This window comes from Nicotiana tomentosiformis, chromosome 12, assembly GCF_000390325.3.
Source record: "Nicotiana tomentosiformis chromosome 12, ASM39032v3, whole genome shotgun sequence".
Taxonomy (NCBI): Eukaryota; Viridiplantae; Streptophyta; class Magnoliopsida; order Solanales; family Solanaceae; genus Nicotiana; species Nicotiana tomentosiformis.
In genome coordinates, this window is record NC_090823.1 from 7,169,549 (window position 1) to 7,188,839 (window position 19,291).

The 19,291-nt window shown below is 37.0% G+C and overlaps 1 pseudogene; it reads right to left on the reverse strand.

Moving 5' to 3' along the window:
* Positions 1-9,985: 9,985 nt before the first annotated feature.
* Positions 9,986-12,817, reverse strand: LOC138903724 (viridiflorene synthase-like; annotated as a pseudogene).
* Between the last annotated feature and the right edge of the window lie 6,474 nt (positions 12,818-19,291).

Genomic DNA, 19,291 nt, shown 5'->3' on the forward strand with positions numbered 1-19,291 from the left:
AAGGCTAAAGGTATCTCTGTTATCGGTAAGTATGTTAAGCTGCCAAAATTCTTCGCCTTACGAATCAAGGCATCAGCCATTATATTGGCCTTTCTAGGATGATAGATAATGGTGATGTCATAGTCCTTAAGCAACTCTAACCACCCCCGCTGCCGCAAATTAAGATCTTTCTGTTTGAACAGATGTTGTAGACTCCGGTGATCGGCATAAACCTCACAATGGGCATCTTACAAATAGTGTCGTCAAATCTTCAAGGAAGGAACAATAGCTGCTAACTCAAGGTAGTGGAATGGATAATTCTTCTCGTGTATATTTAACTATCTGGACGCATAGGCAATCACCCTACCGTCTTGCATCAGCACTACGCCGAGACCAATACGCAATGCGTCATAATACACAATATAAGACTCTCATCCAGTAGGCAACACCAATTCTGGAGCTGCAGTCAAAGTTGTTTTGAGCTTCTAAAAGCTCTCTTCACATTCATCTGACCACCTAAACGGAGCACCTTTCGAGGTCAATTTAGTCATAGGCGATGCAATAGATGAAAAACCGTCCACTAAGCGACGATATTAACCGGCCAAGCCGAGAAAACTCTGAATCTTAGTAACTGAAGATGACCTGGGCCAACTCTGAACTGCCTCTATTTTCTTCGGATCCACCTTAATCCCTTCACCAGACACTATGTGTCCCAAGAATGCCACCGAACTAAGCCAGAACTCACACTTAGAGTGGCATAAAGTCTCTCATCTCTCAATCTTTGTAATACAATACCCAAGTGTTGTGCATGCTCTTCCTGGCTACGTGAGTACACCAGGATATCATCAATGAATACTATAACAAATGAATCAAGATATAGGATATCATCAACGAATACTACGACAAATGAATCAAGATATAGATGGAATACACTATTCATCAAGTGCATAAATATTGCTAGGTCATTGGTTAGCCCAAAATACATCACACTTGATATTCAAATTTTTGCCATGTGGCACGGAAGAATTGTTTTTAAAGTATTTCTCGTGGTATGATTGTGTATGAGAGAGGTGTTAGACATTAGGGCGGTAAAGGTGCAATTAAATATGGTGATTCGTGTGTCCTATGGAATTGGAGATTGAGAGTTCTCATGAGCAGATTGTTTCATGGGTGTGGACTATAAAGTTGTGACTAGAGCTAGCCAGATGATATAATGTGTTATGATTCAATCATTGTGGACTTTCAGAGGTTATTTATATATTTGTGGCTGACCAGAGTTGATTTGGGGCCCAATGGTATGCCCAATTAGGATGTGTATTCTACACCGAGCTGGATTAATTGGGTCCATACTACTATTGTTGAAGGATGTGCCATTCGGTTGATATGAAGCTTATTCGTGTTCTGGAATGATCCGTGAGTTACTCTTCTATGCTACGAAGAGTTGTGATTCGTTGGTTAAATGCATATATGGTGCGGTTCTATTGTGGCCTTATAGCGGAAATTGAGCGAGAATAGTATTGGATATTGCTTAGTTGATGGTGTATTGGTCATGTTCTTTAAGGTTTTGTGTGGCATGGTGTCGTTTGCTTCTCTGTGGTTGCACTTTGGGTACTTGATGTCGAATTAAGCAGGGTTATTGATTTTAGCAGGATGGCTTGAGGTGTTTCATATGGACCAGCATTTGGATAGGGTCGCGTATTGCAGCAGAGTTATGTGGAAATATAATCCTTTGTGTAAGATTCGTGTGTAATGGTTCTGCGGTGTGTGATAGGTTCTTAGCATTGAGTCGGGGTGGTACCCGTTGAGCTTGTGGAACGGTTCTCCTGTTTAGGTACACTTGGAATGTTGCTAGCTGGTGCACAGATTGCACAAGTTGTGGCTTTAGATTGTAGTGATGTGTCATGTCACTAGAATGGTCGTGTCGGATGGGACGAGGTCATTCGGCCTAGAATGGATGCTATCGAATTTGATTGTTTTATAATTGGGAGGATAATATCTGATGTCGGCTTTGAAATTGGCTATAGTTCTTGTAGAGGGAACGGGATCTCCATGACTTGTTGGTATAATGAATGGCTATGAATTTGGTATGTTTCTTTCATCATCGGCATTGTACAAAGGTTTTGAAAATGAGGTTTTTTCTGATATGAGCTTATTACCAGCACTGAGTTGATTTGAGTCGATATTGTGATTAAAAATCATTGCTTTGAGCATTCAAGCTATGCGGTATTAAAATTTAGTATTTGAGTTATGGTTACGGCTTTTGGTACAGACTGTTCAGAATTATACGGTATGTAGATGCAAACTTCTCATCTTATAGGAAATTTCGGATGTTGGAAACTTGATTCGAAGGCTTGTGGGCTAGGTTAAATTGAGAAATTTCAGTTATGTTGTGCTATCAGACCTGTATGGGATATGGTGACGTGGGATTACCCCCGTGTATGTGCATGGGAAAGTTACACAGCGATTTGATAGCTTTTGGAACAACTCTACACATGTTCGAGGACGCAAGTATGTATAAGTGGGAGAGGATGTAACGACCAGACCAGTTGTTTTGAACATTTGCATTTCACTCGGTTGTTTGAGGGCATGAGTAGCTCTGTATGATGTACTTGACTTGTGTGAATCATCGGTTTTGGGTTGCAAGTATTTCGGAATCGAATTGGAAGAAAGAATTTCATTGTTGAAGCTTTAAATTGGGAGAGTTGACCAAAATTTGACTCTTTAGCATTTGACCTGAGATTGGAATTCTGATGGTTCCATTAGCTTTGTTAGGTGATTTTGTACTTAGGAGCACGACCCGAATGTAATTTGAAGGCTCGCGACAAGAGGGGTTGCTCTTATGGTAAGCAACCTCCACTTCCAACCAACAGGTTGTGAGTTCGAGTCACCCCAAGAGCTAGGTGGGGAGTTCTTGAAGGGAAGGATGCCGAAGGTCTATTGGAAACAATCTCTCTACTTCATGGTAGGGGTAAAGTCTGCATATACACTACCCTACCCAGACCCCACTAGTGGGATTATACTGGGTTATTGTGGTAGAATTATGCTTGAATTGGCGAAAGTTGGAAATTCCGCGATTTCGGTCGGCAGTGGAAAAATTGATATCGGGGTCGAAATAGAATTCTGGAGGTTAGAGTAGGTTCGTAGTGTCATTTGTGATGTGTGTGAAAAATTTGAGGACATTCGGACGTGGTTTGGTTGGTTTCGGTATCGATTGCCGAATTTGAAAATTTAGAAGTTCTTAGGCTTGAATCCGAGGGTAATTTGGTGTTTGGATATTGTTTTGAGTGATTCGAAGGTTAGACTAAGTTTGTATATTGATATATGACTTGTTGGTATTTTTGGTTGAGGTACTGATGGCCTCGGGGTTATTCCGGGTGGTTAACGGATTTATCGAAGTTGGAAAATGTAGCTGAAGCTGTTGCTACTGCTATTTCCGCACCTGCCGAAGGAAGAGTCACAGGTGTGAGGTCGCTGGTGCATTTGGGGAAGCCGCAGATGCGGAAATGGAAGGCCAAGGATGGGGAACGCAGGTGCGAAGAATTGGCCGCATCTGCGAGCCCGCAGGTGCGAGGTCTTGAGAGCAGATGCGGAGAGGAGAATTTTGGGCTAGCTTCGCAGATGCGAAGAGTAACGCGCAGGTGCGCAAGCGCAGGCGTGCGCTTTGGGACGCAGATGCGGAATATGGGCTTTTTAGTGAATTCCGCACCTGCAATGGAAATTTCCACAGGTGCAGCATCGCAGAAGTGGAAAAAGAGGCCACATGTGCGATTGTGCTGGGCAGAAAAGCCCCAGCTCATGGTTTTGTCTTCATTTTCAATTTTTTGATTTGAGAAACTCGGGAGAGAGGAATGTTTTTGAAGGTTTTCAAGGATCAACATTGGGGTAAGTGATTATAAGCCATAATGGTATAAATTTCGTGAATCTATGGCTTTGTTCATCATTTAATTAGTAGGATTTTGGAGTGAAAGTGGGGGGTTAGGATTTGAAATTTGTAAGAGTTTAATTTAAGGATTTGAGGGACCAAACGATGTCGTATTTTGATGAATTTGACATGGTTAGACTCGTCAGTGAATGAGCTTTCTAGTTTTGTAAATTTTGTCAGATTTCGAGATATGGGCCCGGGGGCCGAGTTTTAGCCAATTTCAGGTTTTGGTCTAATTTAATAGTTTTTCTTGTGGAATTCATTCCATTAGCATATATTGATGGTATTGTACTGATTGTAAATAGATTTGGAGCATTTGGAGGCCGAGTCCAGAGGCAAGAGCATTGCGGGGTAGAGATTTGACCAGTTTGAAGTAAGTAACGATTGTAAATCTAGTCCTAAGCATTTGGAGGTTTTGTATCATTCTACTATTTTGAGTGACGCACATGCTAGGTGACGGGCGTGTGGGCATGCACTATGGGGGATTGTGACTTGGCCCGTCCCGTAGCAACTGTAAAGTTGCATACTTTGTTGAAACTATATGATACTTATATGTTATAGAAAGAATTTCTGTAAATTGGGTTGAATGACACGTTTGGGCCTTGCTCCAATGTTGTTTGGACCCTTAGGGGCTGTTTCTTACCATATTCTCATTGTTTTCGATTGAAAATCTATACTTAGTCACGTTATACTTGTTTACCGCATAATTTAATTTTATGACTCTATTTTGATGCGTATAAATATTTTGGGCCGAATGTCCTGTTTTACTGAAATACCCGAGTCGCTTTAGAGGTTTATGACTTAGTGAGTCCTAGGGCCTGATTTGTGAGGATGAGTGTGGATCGTGGCTTCTCGCCTGCAGCATACTTTATTATTATAGTACATGAGTTGTCCGTGCATCATGTGAGTTGTCCGTGCATATTATTAGCGCTTGGGCTGAAGGAGCCCCTCCGGAGCCTATACACACCCCTAGTGATCGCAGGTACCTACTGCGTGCGAGTGCCGAGTATTGAGTAACTGGGAGGAATGAGTGGTTGTGAGGTATGCCCGAGTGGCAAGAGTGATTGTGAGGTATGCCCGAGTGGCACGAGTGACTGTGAGGTTTGCCCGAGGGGTTGTTTATGATTTCATCATTTTTCTCACATTTGCATTTTTCCTCTGTTGAAAACTGTTAAACAATATCTTTAAATGATTTTATTGGAACTGTGTTTAAACAAGATGTTTTGATTCAAATCCTGATTTTAAAAGTATGAGATTATATTGAGATTTTTCTGATATGAACGTTATATGCTTGATTGCTTGTTACTACTGCTCAGTATTTATTTATTATTGTTACTTAATGAGTTGGCGTACTCACGTTACTCCCTGCACCTTGTGTGCAGATCCAGGTGTAGCTGGACACGGTAGCGGTTGTTGATTATTCTAGTTGCAGATTTTTCCTCGGAGATAGCAAGGTAGCTGCTTGGTGATCGTAGCCCCTGCTCTTCTCCCTCTTATCTTACTCTAGTTGTATTTAGCTATTTTTCAAGCTGAGTTAGCCTTGATAATGTTAGACAGATTGTAGTAGATGCTCATGACTAGTGACACCCCGATGTCGGGCTTTTCCTTCCACACTATTATTTTGATTTGAACTTCTTTACGAAGTTTTTTATGTAAATAACATTGAAAAATGAAAATATCGGTTTGTTTTGGAAATGAGCCGGCTTGCCTAGTTTCACGATAGGCGCCTTCACGAGAGGGGTTAGTTTGGGTCGTGACATTTAACTTATCCCTACCTAGTTACCCTACCTAATGATTACAAAGTAAAGGTGACACTAATTGGTGATGTAATCCTTAGTCCTAAGTTCTCAGAAAGGTCCTTTTTGTGCCTAGTTTCAAGTTCAATTTGATATTAGTCCATTCCTTGACATTCCAACTTGATTGTATTGTAATATTTACCAAGTTTGTGTGCATCCTTCTACAGGGCCCTTCACTGAAGAGGCCACTGGAGATTGGTAAAGCCAAGACGGGTCTGTACTTCCATTGTTCAGACAACAACAACAACAACACTGGTTTTGTTTCCCCTAATTTTTCTAATGCATCTTATCCATGTCATTCTACTAATAAAGATGAGGTATATTTTGCAGTTAACATATCTAGTTCATTTTCTTTTAAGACACAGTCTACCATCCCTGTTGCATTTACTCGTGTTGTATCTCACGGCAGTAATAAGAGTAGTTCTTTTCCACATCTGCATCATTCTGTAAATAATTCAAGCAATAAAAGTGATTCTTGTTTGACTGATGTCTCCTCAAATACTAAGAATTTGCTTGATATATTGTGGCATAACATATTAGGACATGTACCTTTTGTCAAAATGAAGGGAATTTCTTCTATACCTGTTACCTTTGCACCTAAACAACCTTTCCGTTGCCTATTTATCCAATGGAAAAACAAACCAGATTGCCTTTCCCAGAAAAAATAATATTAACCACTAAGATCTTTGAGTTGTTACACATTGATCTATGGGGTCCCTATCATGTTACAATACACAACAAATATAAGTACTTCATCACACTTGTGGATGATTACAGCAGGTCCACATGGACTCATTTGTTAAGCTGTAAAAGTAATGCCATTAATACTATCAAGTCTTTCTCTGCCATGGTAGAGAACCAATTCAACACCAGTATCAAAACTATAAGGACTGACAATGGCCTTGAGTTAACCAGTATTGAAACCATCTCATTTTTCCAATCAAAAGGCATCATACATCAGAAAACATGCCCATATACACCACAACAAAATGGTGTGGTGGAAAGAAAACACAAATACCTACTATAAATAGCCAGGGCACTCTTGTATCAGTCTTTATTTCCCATGCAATATTAGGGAGAGTGTATCTTGACATCTACCTATTTGATAAATAGATTACCTTCATCATCACTCAAAGCTAAATGTCCATTTGAACTATTGTACCTGAAGAAACCAATTTATTCCCACCTTAGAAGCTTTGGGTGATTATGCTTTCCTACTACTCTCAAAACCCATAAAGACAAATTTGAACCAAGATCCACTCCCCATATTTTTGTGGGATGCCCTTTTGTACAAGGTACTAAATCTGGCCACAAAGAAAATAATTGTTTCAAGAGATGTAGTATTCTATGAAAATGTATTCCCATTTGCCTTGTCATCTAGTACTAGTAAGGTATTCCCTTCATTCCCTCAAATGAAATCATACTTATCAGATGAATTCTTTAATTCCAATGACATAAAGAGCACTCCACATTTAGTGACTGAAAATCACCATGAAGTGTCACCAAGGACTTTGTCCAGGAATGAACAATTGTCTGAATCAGATCCAATATCACCTCAGCCCCTTTCTTTTGATAATGATTCAATATTTTCTCAGTGACCTTTGAGAAGTCAGACATCAGGAGTCTTCCATGTTGCTGATAGTCCAACTGTCTCAACTCAAGATCAAAACATTTCAGTGGCAGATCAAAGTAGACCTTCAAGAACCTTGAAAATCCCTACTTACCTTAAAGACTATGAATACACAATTCCTAAATTACATCATACTCACCAAGACCAGTCCCCTTCTTTTAATGACATCCAAATTACATCATCATTTTTCTTTTATCACCTCTGCACCCAGACTTCATCATAATCCCTTCAATGCTCTAAATTACACAAGTCAGCATTTGATGGAACTTGCCTCACATGAATGTGAACCTAGTTCATATGAGGAAACTGCTGTGAAACCTGCTTGGCAAGCAGCAATGAATTAGGAGTTCCAAGCACTATATGCAAATAAGACCTGGGACTTAGTTTCCCTTCCAGTTGGAAAGAAGGCAATATGGTGTAAGTGGGTGTATAAAATCAAGCATAAAACAGATGGAAGTATAGAAAGATTTAAAGCAAGATTAGTGGTAAAGGGTTACACACAGCAGGCTATGATATATTATATAGAGACCTTCTCACCAGTAGTGAAAATGACAACTGTGAGAGCTTTGATAGCAACAGTAGTCAAGAAAGGATGGCAAGTTTTGCAGTTGAATGTCAACAATGCATTTCTCCATGGATATCTCCATGAAGAAATATACATGGAGGTGCCACCAGGGCTAGTTGTGGAAAGGGTAGGCTTAGTGTGTAAACTAAACAAGTTCTTGTATGGACTCAAACAAGAAAGCAGACACTCGTATGAGAAAGTAGCCGAAGCATTATGTTCTATGGGATATACTCATTTAATTCTTGATTACTCTATGTTTTATAAAAAGACTGAAGGATTAGTAGTGTTTGTGGTTGTCTATGTAGATGATGTTCTTATCATAGGTACTCACCTGCAAGAGATTGAGTCCTTGAAAGATTTTTTGCACAACACATTCAAGATAAAAGACCTGGGTAGGCTTCATTACTTCCTAGGCTTAGAGGTTCAATACACAGACAAACAAGTTTTGATGTCACAGAAGAAGTTCACTATGGATCTTTTGAAAAAGTTTGGTTGCATGGATTGTCCCCCTATATCTTCTCCTCTAGACTCATCTATGAAGCTGAAAGCTAATGAAAGAGCCCTGTTGACAGACCCTTCATATTATAGGAAGCTAATTGGGAAACTTAACTTCCTTACTAATACCAGGCTAGAAATTGCTTATAGTGTATAACATCTTAGTCAGTTCATGAAGAGTCCCAGGGAGCCACACTTGAAGGTTGCATATCATGTTCTAAGGTACTTGAAAGTTGACTCAGCCTTGGAAATTTTCCTTACTAATGATGCAGACTACAGAGTGAAAGCCTTCTGTGACTCAGATTGGGCAACCTGTCCCCAATCCAAAAAATCAGTGAGTGGTTACATTGTATTACTTGGAGACAGCCACATTAGTTGGAAACCTAAGAAGCAGTCTACTATTTCCTTATCATCTGCAGAAGCTGAGTACAGATCAACTAGAATGGTTGTTGGAGAACTTCTCCGGCTTGCCAGGCTTCTTACTGAGCTCATTGTTCCACTATCCTTACCAATTCCCATATTTTGCGACAGTCAAGCTGCCCTACATATAGTAAAGAATCTCATGTTTCATAAGCGTACAAAACACATTGAAGTTGATTGCCATTTTGTACGAGACCAATTGCAGGAAGGATTGATCTCCTTACACCACATCTCTACAAATGACCAGTTAGCTGATATCTTTACCAAATCTTTGATAAGGATCAAACATTCCACACTCCTTGGCAAGTTGGCAGTGAGCCCCACCTCCAACTTGATGGGGGTGTTGAGATTACTCATTGTATTGTATTTATTCCTTTGTTAATCACTTGTACAGTAGTTGGTGGAATATAGTTAGTGGGATGTCACATGGTAAATAACAGCCGTAATGAGTTAGTGGGTTAGACTAGGTGTTAGCACATTTTATAAGTAAGAAGTCAGATTGTACATTTTATTTTTGAGTTGATTAATTAAGAGCTCAGCTCCCCTTTCTAGAAGCTTCACTCATTCTCTCTTTCCTTTACATCCTCTGATTACTCTATTGGAGCTCACATTTCTCTCATTAATTTCACAATTTCTCATGATCAAACGGATAGACCTAGCAAGCTAAATAAACCAAATAAATAATTAGGATAGGAAAACTAGTGCATTATGTGACGATTTGTGGCGTTTTGTTCATGGAAAATTCTTTGATATATTGCAAAGATTTTTTCTAAAAATGTGTTTGTTTGAGTTTCCTCAAGAAGTTTTTGTAAATATTTTTCTTTCGAAAAGCTATTTGTTGAAGAAGTGGTTTAAGTGTGTGTTTCTAATAAGTGACATCTTTCACTGACAAAACACTCACAAATTATCCTGAAAAAACTATAATTATCTAAAAAGTGATTTCGGGTTTTCTTTTGCTGCTGATACACGAGCTAATTATATGTGGCGCTTAAGTATTGTATCACATATTTTACGTTTACTTTTTTCAGCAGCAACCAACAGTTAATTTAACAAACAGAAGAACCAAGTTAGGCAAAAAACATTATACTATTATTCAAACGTCAAGAACAACACATGGTTTGAACAAAACTAGGAGATTCACGTTGCTTATTTAAAAATAAAAAAAACGATAACCGAGATGAAAAAATCACTCAATGATTTAGATTTTAATGGAGTCCACCAGTAAAGCGATGATGTGAGGTTTTAGAACCTTTTCTGGATGAGTGTATCCATCTTGATTGTGCTTGTAAGTGACATCTATAATACGAGCGAGATTGAGAATAGGAGTGAGAATTTCTGTAGAAACAGGAGTTGGTCGAAGAAATCCTTCATTCACATCCTTTCATGCAATCTCAGCCATTTCTTGGAATTTTTCCATTGCTACTTCTGTTGATACGCCATAATCCCCCATATAGCACTCAATTCCTGTTGCAATTTGGCCCCTACCCTTCTCAACCTAAAATAGCAATTACAATGTACGTAGTATAAGTACAAAATCGACTTATATATTTTTAAGTGCAACAATCATATAAGATGCTTCAATTTAATGTAATGCGATTGATGTGTACCTCATATGTGGCAATGTCATCTACAACTCGACATAATGTTACATTGGCTTCCAAAATTTTAGGGTTCGTATCCAACCACTCAAAATCATCCCTGGCAGCTGATTTCATTCCCAAGTAGGATGTTGTAGTTAGCAAGTAATATGTGCTAGTAGCTAATGCATTGTTAAGATACTCAGAAACAGGTGGCATATATCCCTCAATGAACCACTTTGCTTCAACAAAATAATTTCTCACAATTTCCTTCATCTATTTTACACAAACAAAGACGACATTCAAAAATTAATCTATACATCATAAAGAAAAATAAGGTAAATACAGGTGATTTGTTATATATAAATCAGTGAGTCATACTCTTTCTTTCGCGTAGTGGACAACATAGGATCTGCCATCCGTTGACAATTCCTTTTCATAATCTTCATAAAGGTCTATAAGAGCCTTAAAACTGATTTTCATGTAGTCTGGGAGTCGATCAATTTGACTAATATCCCACCTAATACATTAAAAAATTTAACATATAGTAAGTTTCCCATTTAAGAAAACATCTAATAAATTCATAAACTGTGGAAACACAAGTTTATACCTCTGTATGGCATCAGTGTAGACCTCAAGTTCTTTTACAATGCCATAAGCATCGAATGTGTCATCTACTATCGAAATCATTGCTATAGTCTTAGCAAGCATGACACGAGCCTGAGAATATTGAGGTTCAGCATACACCCCCATCGTCCAAAAGTAGCATTCAACAGCTCTATCCCTAGCATATGGAAGTGTTGTCACAAAATTCAAATCTTTCCACCACCTACAAAATAACCTTAGAATATGAGAAATTATTATTAACAAATAATTTATATGTTTTTTACGTAAAACATATCATTGTACCTTGATACTTGGCTAAGTTCTTGTTTATGCAACATCTGAAGTAAGTTGTAATCCAATTTAGCAAATCGAAGTAGCACATCATTTTTCAGTTCCTCCTCTTCGTAGATAGAGATGAAGTAACGCGTCTCCACTCTTGGAATGCTTTTATGCAGAGATTGCTCAAGGGCATGCATCACTTGCTTACTCAGAGGTGACTTCAAATGTGGAGTTGCAGATTCAAGATGAGCAGTGGCAAAAGCAAATGCCTCTTCCAAAATATCCTCTCCATGTGTCCGTACATGTGAAGCTTCGTATAAGCTCAATAGACCCTTTGCATCTTTACTAAGACTAAGAGACTCCTTGAATTTGCCGTTTGCGTCTTGGAATCTGCTGAAAATTTCTGGATCATGAATAAAAAACAAAAGATTAGTTTTCATGCAGCAAAAGTTGAAACATTGGTGTAAGAATATGTAATGGACCTACTTGGGGAGATATTGTAACCATGTTGTCTCAACATTCGAAATTGAAGGGCACAAGTGTACAAATCATTAATGTACTCATGACCTTCAAAGTTTGGATCTTCTTTATAAATCTGATCCAACCTGTCATCTATTTGTTTCTCAAAATGATAAGCTAAGCCAAGTCGCTCAACAGTGTCTATCAGATTCAGCTTTTCAGCCAATGATCTTTCACAAGCTGCTGCCAACATACTCTTTGTTTCCTCCTTCAATGTTTCAATCTCTTGACCATATTTTTCTGCCACCTGTAAATGTATTTATTAACTTCATTCATATATGTTCAACTTAAAAAAGACTATGTATATTCAAACATAACTTTAATATTCAAATATTATTTTCGTTTAGAATTTTTTTTTTCCACATCTTTTCGCAATTTTACCATTCTTATGTCCAAACGCCCACTAAATTTTTCATTTTAAACTAATATCTTGGAAATTTCAAACTAGTTCCACAAGTTGCATAGTACTTCTTTCGTTTACAAGTATCTTAATATTGTCTTGTTAAGATAATTGTTCGAGTCTTAAAAATCAAAAAGCGCCATCATTTTAATACCCAAAAAAAAAAAATTTAGCTGGCAGTACTTATTTCAAATGAAAGGTACGTATGTCAGCCAGGGGAGGAGCCAGCTTTTTCGCTACGAATTCAGCCGAACTCAGTAGTTTTTGTTCAAACCTTATATTTGTTTTAAGAAATTCATTGAATATACACAAATTATTAAGTTAGAACCCAGTAACTTAAAAGAACTTGAATCCTGAACCTATAAGCTTCAAATCTTGGCTCCGCCTATGATTTATACCAAATATTTCCAAGGAGTTACTTCAAAACTAATAGAGAAGATTTTATAAATACCTGATTGTCAACAGAGAATGAATGGAAACTGTCACCCCAAAGACTTGGAGAGAAATTGGCAACTGGACGAACAATCTGCTCATCGTTGTTAATGAGGGCAGCTTGGGCCATTTCTAGAAAACTGGATATAAGCTAGTGGAAATTAAATGCAAGTTAAAGAGTTTTTTTTTTCCTTTGTTTTGCTTTTATCTTTTATTTCTTGGCGCAGAGAACTGAACAAGCTAAGTGATGATCGAAATGGAAAAGAATGTATGGGTATTTATACTGACGAGAGTCTTTTTCAGTAGTATGCAAACATCCTTAATTAATTATTTCTCTTTTGAAATTCTTGTTGCAGCAGGTATCCTCTGTTGCCTTACTTGACTATAGAGCACTTGAAAACTTCTTCTTTTTTTACTAGTCATGGGAGAGTAAATATCAGTGTAAAAAACAAAAAGAAACAGTATATACTATTGGTTTAAGTTATTACTCTATTTTTTCAGCTCACTGGATGAGGCTTATTATAAAAAGTTAGTCAACTTAATATGATAGTGTCAAAAAATTTCCAAGCTTATAATATAAACTAATAAAACACATTATTGCATTTTAAAATAAATAGTAAAATATTTCAAAAAATCTTACTTATTATTTTTGATTAATTCTTCAAATTCTAATAGATTAATATAGGTGAAACTATTTTTTATTTTTTTTAATAAGCATGTAAAGTAAGAAAAGAATCAAGAATTTTCATCTCTTTAATTTATAGAAATAAATATTTGAACAGGCCGTTGAAGAAACTTCTTATTGAATGAGAAAGTTTCTAATATTTAAAGATGATTAATACATTATCGTTATTCTAAAAGGTCATATACGGAGTGTATTCTATGTTTAGAACAACGTCCGATTTCTTTTGTTTAAGAAAGCAAAAATATTAACCGGAATATGAGATGTGAAATATGATGCAAATAAAACCAAACTCCATCAAACGAAATATGAACCGGTTCCTTTACTTTAAAGTAAGTACATATTGTTATAAAATAAAGACTATAAAAGAAATAAACTGAAGACAAATATAGAGGGAGATTGATATTTTATTCAACTTTCAAACTTCTGTACATAATGAACTGAATTCTCCTATATTTATAGAAGAAAGGAAGCTGATGTGTAAGTTGCTCCTACAAGCTGCTGTGTAAGTTGCTGTGTAAGCTGCTTGTAAGCTGCTACTCTAAGTTGTTGTGCCAAATATAGATAATCTTCTATCACGGTAATATTTATCCATAACGGAGTACCGAAAGGATAAGCTTCTTCAGGAGACTTATTTCCAATAGAGTACTAAATAGATAAACATATTTACGGCGGAGTCTCATATGGATAAAATTCTTCAAGAAGCTTATTTACAACGGAGTACTAAATGAACATCCATAATATAATATATTCATAACACTCTCCCTTGGATGTTCATTAAAAGATAATGTGCCTCGTTAAAACCTTACTAGGAAAAACCCTGTGGGAAAAATTCCTAGTGAAGGAAAAAGAGTACACATATTTAGTAATACGTATTGCTAGTTGCCTCATTAAAAATCTTATAAGGAAAACCCTGTGGGAAAAAACCTTAGTAAAGAAAAAAAGAGTACATAGCGTATTTTACTCCCCCTGATGAAAACCTTGTTTCAAATATTTAAGTCTCTGCATTCCAATCTTGTATATTCTCAAAAGTTGAAGTTGGTAAAGATTTAGTAAATAAATCTGCCAGATTGTCACTTGAACGGATTTGTTGCACATCAATGTCACCATTTTTCTGAAGATCGTGTGTGTAGAATAATTTTGGTGAAATGTGTTTCGTTCTATATCCTTTTATAAATCCTCCCTTCATTTGGGCTATGCATGCAGCATTGTCTTCGTATAAAATTGTGGGACTTTTCTCACATTTCAAACCATATTTTTCTCGAATAAAATGAATTATTGATCTCAACCATACGCATTCCCTACTTGCTTCGTGAATAGCTATTATTTCAGTGTGATTTGAAGAAGTAGCAACAATAGATTATTTTGTGGAGCGCCATGATATGATAGTACCTCCACATGTAAAAACGTACCCGAGTTGAGATCTAGCTTTATGGGGATCAGATAAATAACCTGCATCTGCATAACCAACAAGATATGCACTATCTTTATTAGCATAAAAAAACCATATCAAGAGTTCCCTTTAAATATTGCAATATATGCTTAATCTCGTTCCAATGTCTCTGTGTAGGAGAAGAACTATATCTTGCTAGTATATCAACAGAAAATGCTATGTCAGGCCTTGTAGCATTAGCAAGATATATTAGTGCACCAATTGCACTGAGATAGGGTACTTCGGGACCAAGGAGTTCCTCATCCTCTTCTGGAGGTCGGAACAAATCTTTATTCACTTCAAGTGATCGAACAACCATTGGTGTACTCAATGGGTGCGCTTTGTCCATGTAAAAGCATTTTAAGACCATTTATGTATAAGCAGATTGATGGATAAAGATTTCGTCTGCTAAATATTCAATTTGCAGACCAAGACAAAGTTTTGTCTTTCCAAGATCTTTCATCTCAAATTCTTTTTTAAGATATTCAATTGCCTTTTGGAGCTCTTCTGAAGTTCCAACAAGATTTATGTCATCAACATAAACAGCAAGTATAACAAATTCGGAAGCCATTTTCTTTATAAAACTACATGGACAAATAACATCATTTATGTAATCCTCTTTCAGCAAATATTCGCTGGGGCGATTATACCACATGCGCCCAGATTGTTTTAAACCGTACAAAGATCTTTGTAATCTGATTGAGTACATTTCCAGAGATTTTGAATATGCTTCAGGCATTTTAAATCCTTCAGGTATTTTCGTATAAATCTCATTATCAAGTGACCCATACAGATAAGCTATAACCACATCCATTAGATGTATCTCAAGCCTTTCACGTAAGGCTAAACTGATGAGATATAGAAATGTTATGGCATCCATAACTGGTGAATATGTTTCTTCATAATCGACTCCAGGTCGTTGTGAGAATCCTTGTGCAACAAGGTGAGCCTTGTATCTTTCAACTTCATTTTTATCATTCCTTTTTCGCACAAAACCCCATTTATGACCAACTGGCTTTATACCAGCAAGTGTTTGGACTACTGGTCCAAAGACCTCTCTTTTAGCAAGTGACTTCAATTCCGATTGAATTGACTTTTACCATTTGGGCCAATCAGATCTTTGTCGACATTCTACGACAGATCGGGGTTCAAAATCCTCACTATCTTGTATAATGTTAAGTGCAATATTATAAGCAAAAATATTATCCACCATTATTTCAGATCGATTAAAATTAATCCCATCACCAGTAGAACTTAATAAAAGTTCCTCACTCACTTGAGTCTCGGGTTCATTGATTTCTTCATGAATCTCAGAACTAATCAAATCTTGGGTCTCTTCAGGAGATCCCTTCATAATATCATTTTGATCATTTGTCGATTTTCTTTTTCTAGGATTTCGGTCCTTAGAACCCAAAGGTCTACCACACTTCAGGCGTGCTTTAGGTTCACTAGCTCTCATGCTAGTAGATGGTCCTGCTGGAACATTAATTTGGATAGGCACATTCTCTACAGGGATATGCGACTTAGTTATCCTTTTCAAATCAGTAAATGCGTATGGCATTTTATTTTCTATATTCTGTAAATGGATGATCTTCTGGACCTCCTAATTACACATAAGGGTACTTAGATCAAAGTGAGATAATGATGAAACTTTCCACACAATTTCTCTTTTGATTTCCTTTTTCTCTCCCCCTAATTGTGGGAAATTTGTTTCATCAAATCGACAATCTGCAAATCGAGCAGTAAATAAATCTCCCGTCAATGGTTCAAGATTGAGAATAATAGAGGGTGATTCAAACCCAATATATATTCCTATCCTTTTTTGGGGGCCCATCTTACTGCGTTGTGGTGGTGCTACTGGCACATATACAGCACATCCAAAAATTCGTAGATGGGCAATATTTGGTTCATGACCAAAAACTAATTATGACGGAGAGTATTTATTATGATGTGTTGGTCTGAGACGGATAAGTGATGTGACGTGCAAGATAGCATGGCCCCAAACAGTAGTGGGCAATTTTGTTTTCATAAGTAGTGGCCTTGCTATCAATTGTAGTCGTTTAATAAATGACTCTGTAAGTCCATTTTAGTATGAACATAAGCTACAGGATGTTCAACTTTTGTCCCAACTGATAGACAGTAATCATCAAAAGCTTGAGATGAGAATTCTCCAGCATTATCAAGGCGAATAGCCTTTATAGGATAATCTGGGAATGTGCCCTTAATCGAATTATTTGGGCTAATAACTTTGCAAACGCCAGGTTGCGAGATGATAGTAGGCACACATGAGACCATCTTGAAGATGCATCTATTAGGACCATAAAATATCTAAACAGCCCACTTGGTGGGTGAATAGGTCCACATATATCCCCATGTATACATTCTAAAAAGGCAGGGTGATGTTCTAGTGATCATTTTTCCTTGATAACAAGCATCACAAGAAAATTCATCATTTGTAAGAATCTTCAGGTTCTTTAATGGATGCCCACTCGAATTTTCAGTAATTTGTCTCATCATTATTGATCCAGGATGGCCCAAACGGCCATGCCAAAGGAAAAAAGGATTTGAATCAGTAAACTTCCAGTTTACGATAGAGTGTGCTTCAACTGTACTAATCTTTAAATAGTATAAGCCAGAAGATAGAGTTGGTAACTTTTCTACAATGCATTTCTGACCAAAAATATTCTTGGTAATACAAAGATATTCCACGTTCATTTCATCTATTGTCTCAACATGATACCCATTTCGGCGGATAGCTATAAAACTCAACAAGTTTCTTCGGGACTTGGAGGAGAATAATACATTGTATATTATAAGTTTTGTTACCTTAGACAGAAATATAGTAGCTCTTCCGGAGCCTTCAATCAAACTTATATTACCATAAATTGTAGAAACATTTGCTTTTTCCTTATGCAAATAAGAAAAGTATTTATGATCTTTGAATATGGCATGAGTTGTTCCACTATTAATTACACAAATATCTTCATGATTGGTCTTTGATCCAAACATAATTTGAGGATTATCCATATTCTTCAAAATGACATAAACAAAATAAATATGATAGTAAACATCATTTTCAAAGCATAACTTTTATTTATGTACAACAATTACATAACCATACTATCTACTACAAATAAAAAAAATTAAAATATTTACATTTCTACAGATTCACTACCGATCACATGACTTGTTTCTCCTTCTGGGAGTACAAAATAATCAGCTACATTCAAATGCATGAAGTCTAAATTATCTTCAGAAATAAAATTTGCTTCAGCAATTTTCTCTGTCTTCTTCAAGGAGGCATGATACAACTCAACTAGGTGCTTTGGCGTACGACATGTACATGACCAGTGCCCTTTTCCTCCACATCTATAGCATGCATTTTCTGGCTTTGTTGCTTACACCGCTTCATGCTTTTGTTCCTTCCTTTTCCACTGCTGGTGGTGAGGAGGGTTCTTTGGTGCATTGTTATTACCATGATTAGAGTTTCCTCCCCGACTACGACCATGACCAAGACTAGGGCCACGTCCTCTTTCATGCTTAGCTTGGTGGAAGTTCGTCTCATTCACTTCAGGGAATGGACAAGAACCAGTAGGTCGACTTTCATGATTTTTTATTAATAGCCCATTATGTTGCTCGGCTACAAGAAGATGCGAGATAAGTTCAGAATACTTTTTGAATCTCATCTCTCGATATTGCTGCTGCAGGAGCATATTCGAGGCATGAAAAGGTGGTGAAAGTTTTCTCCAACATATCATGATCAATAATATTATCACCACATAGTTTCAATTGGGAAATAATTCTGAACATAGCAGAATTATACTCACTAATAGATTTAAAATCTTGTAGCCTTAGATGAGTCCAATCATAACATGCCTGTGGAAGAACGACCATCTTCATGTGGTCATATCTATCTTTCAAATTATTTCACAGTATGACTGGATCTTTAACAGTAAGATATTTCATTTTCAGGCCCTCATCAAGGTGATGGCGTAGGAATATCATTGCTTTGGCACGGTCTTGGTTTGATGCCTGATTTTTATCTTTGATGGTGTCTGTCAGACCCATCACATCAAGATGAATTTCAGCATCAAGCACCCAAGACATGTAGCTTTTGCCCGATATATCCAGGGCTACAAACTCAAGTTTAGAAAGATTTGACATTATTTAGAAAAAATAAAGTTCGTACCTATGATACCTTCAAAGTATTTTCTCGAGATGGCAGAGTCTCGTGCTGATAATGTGTTATAAAATAAAGACTATAAAAGAAATAAACTGAAGACAAATATAGAGGGAGATTGATATTTTATTCAACTTTCAAACTTCTGTACATAATGAACTGAATTCTCTTCTATTTATAGAAGAAAGGAAGTTGCTGTGTAAGTTGCTACTGCAAGCTGCTGTGTAAGCTGTTGTGTAAGCTGCTACTCTAAGTTGTTGTGCCAGATATAGATAATCTTCTATCACAGTTAATATTTATCCATAACGGAGTACCGAAAGGATAAGCTTCTTTAGGAGGTTTATTTCCAATAGAGTACTAAATAGATAAACATATTT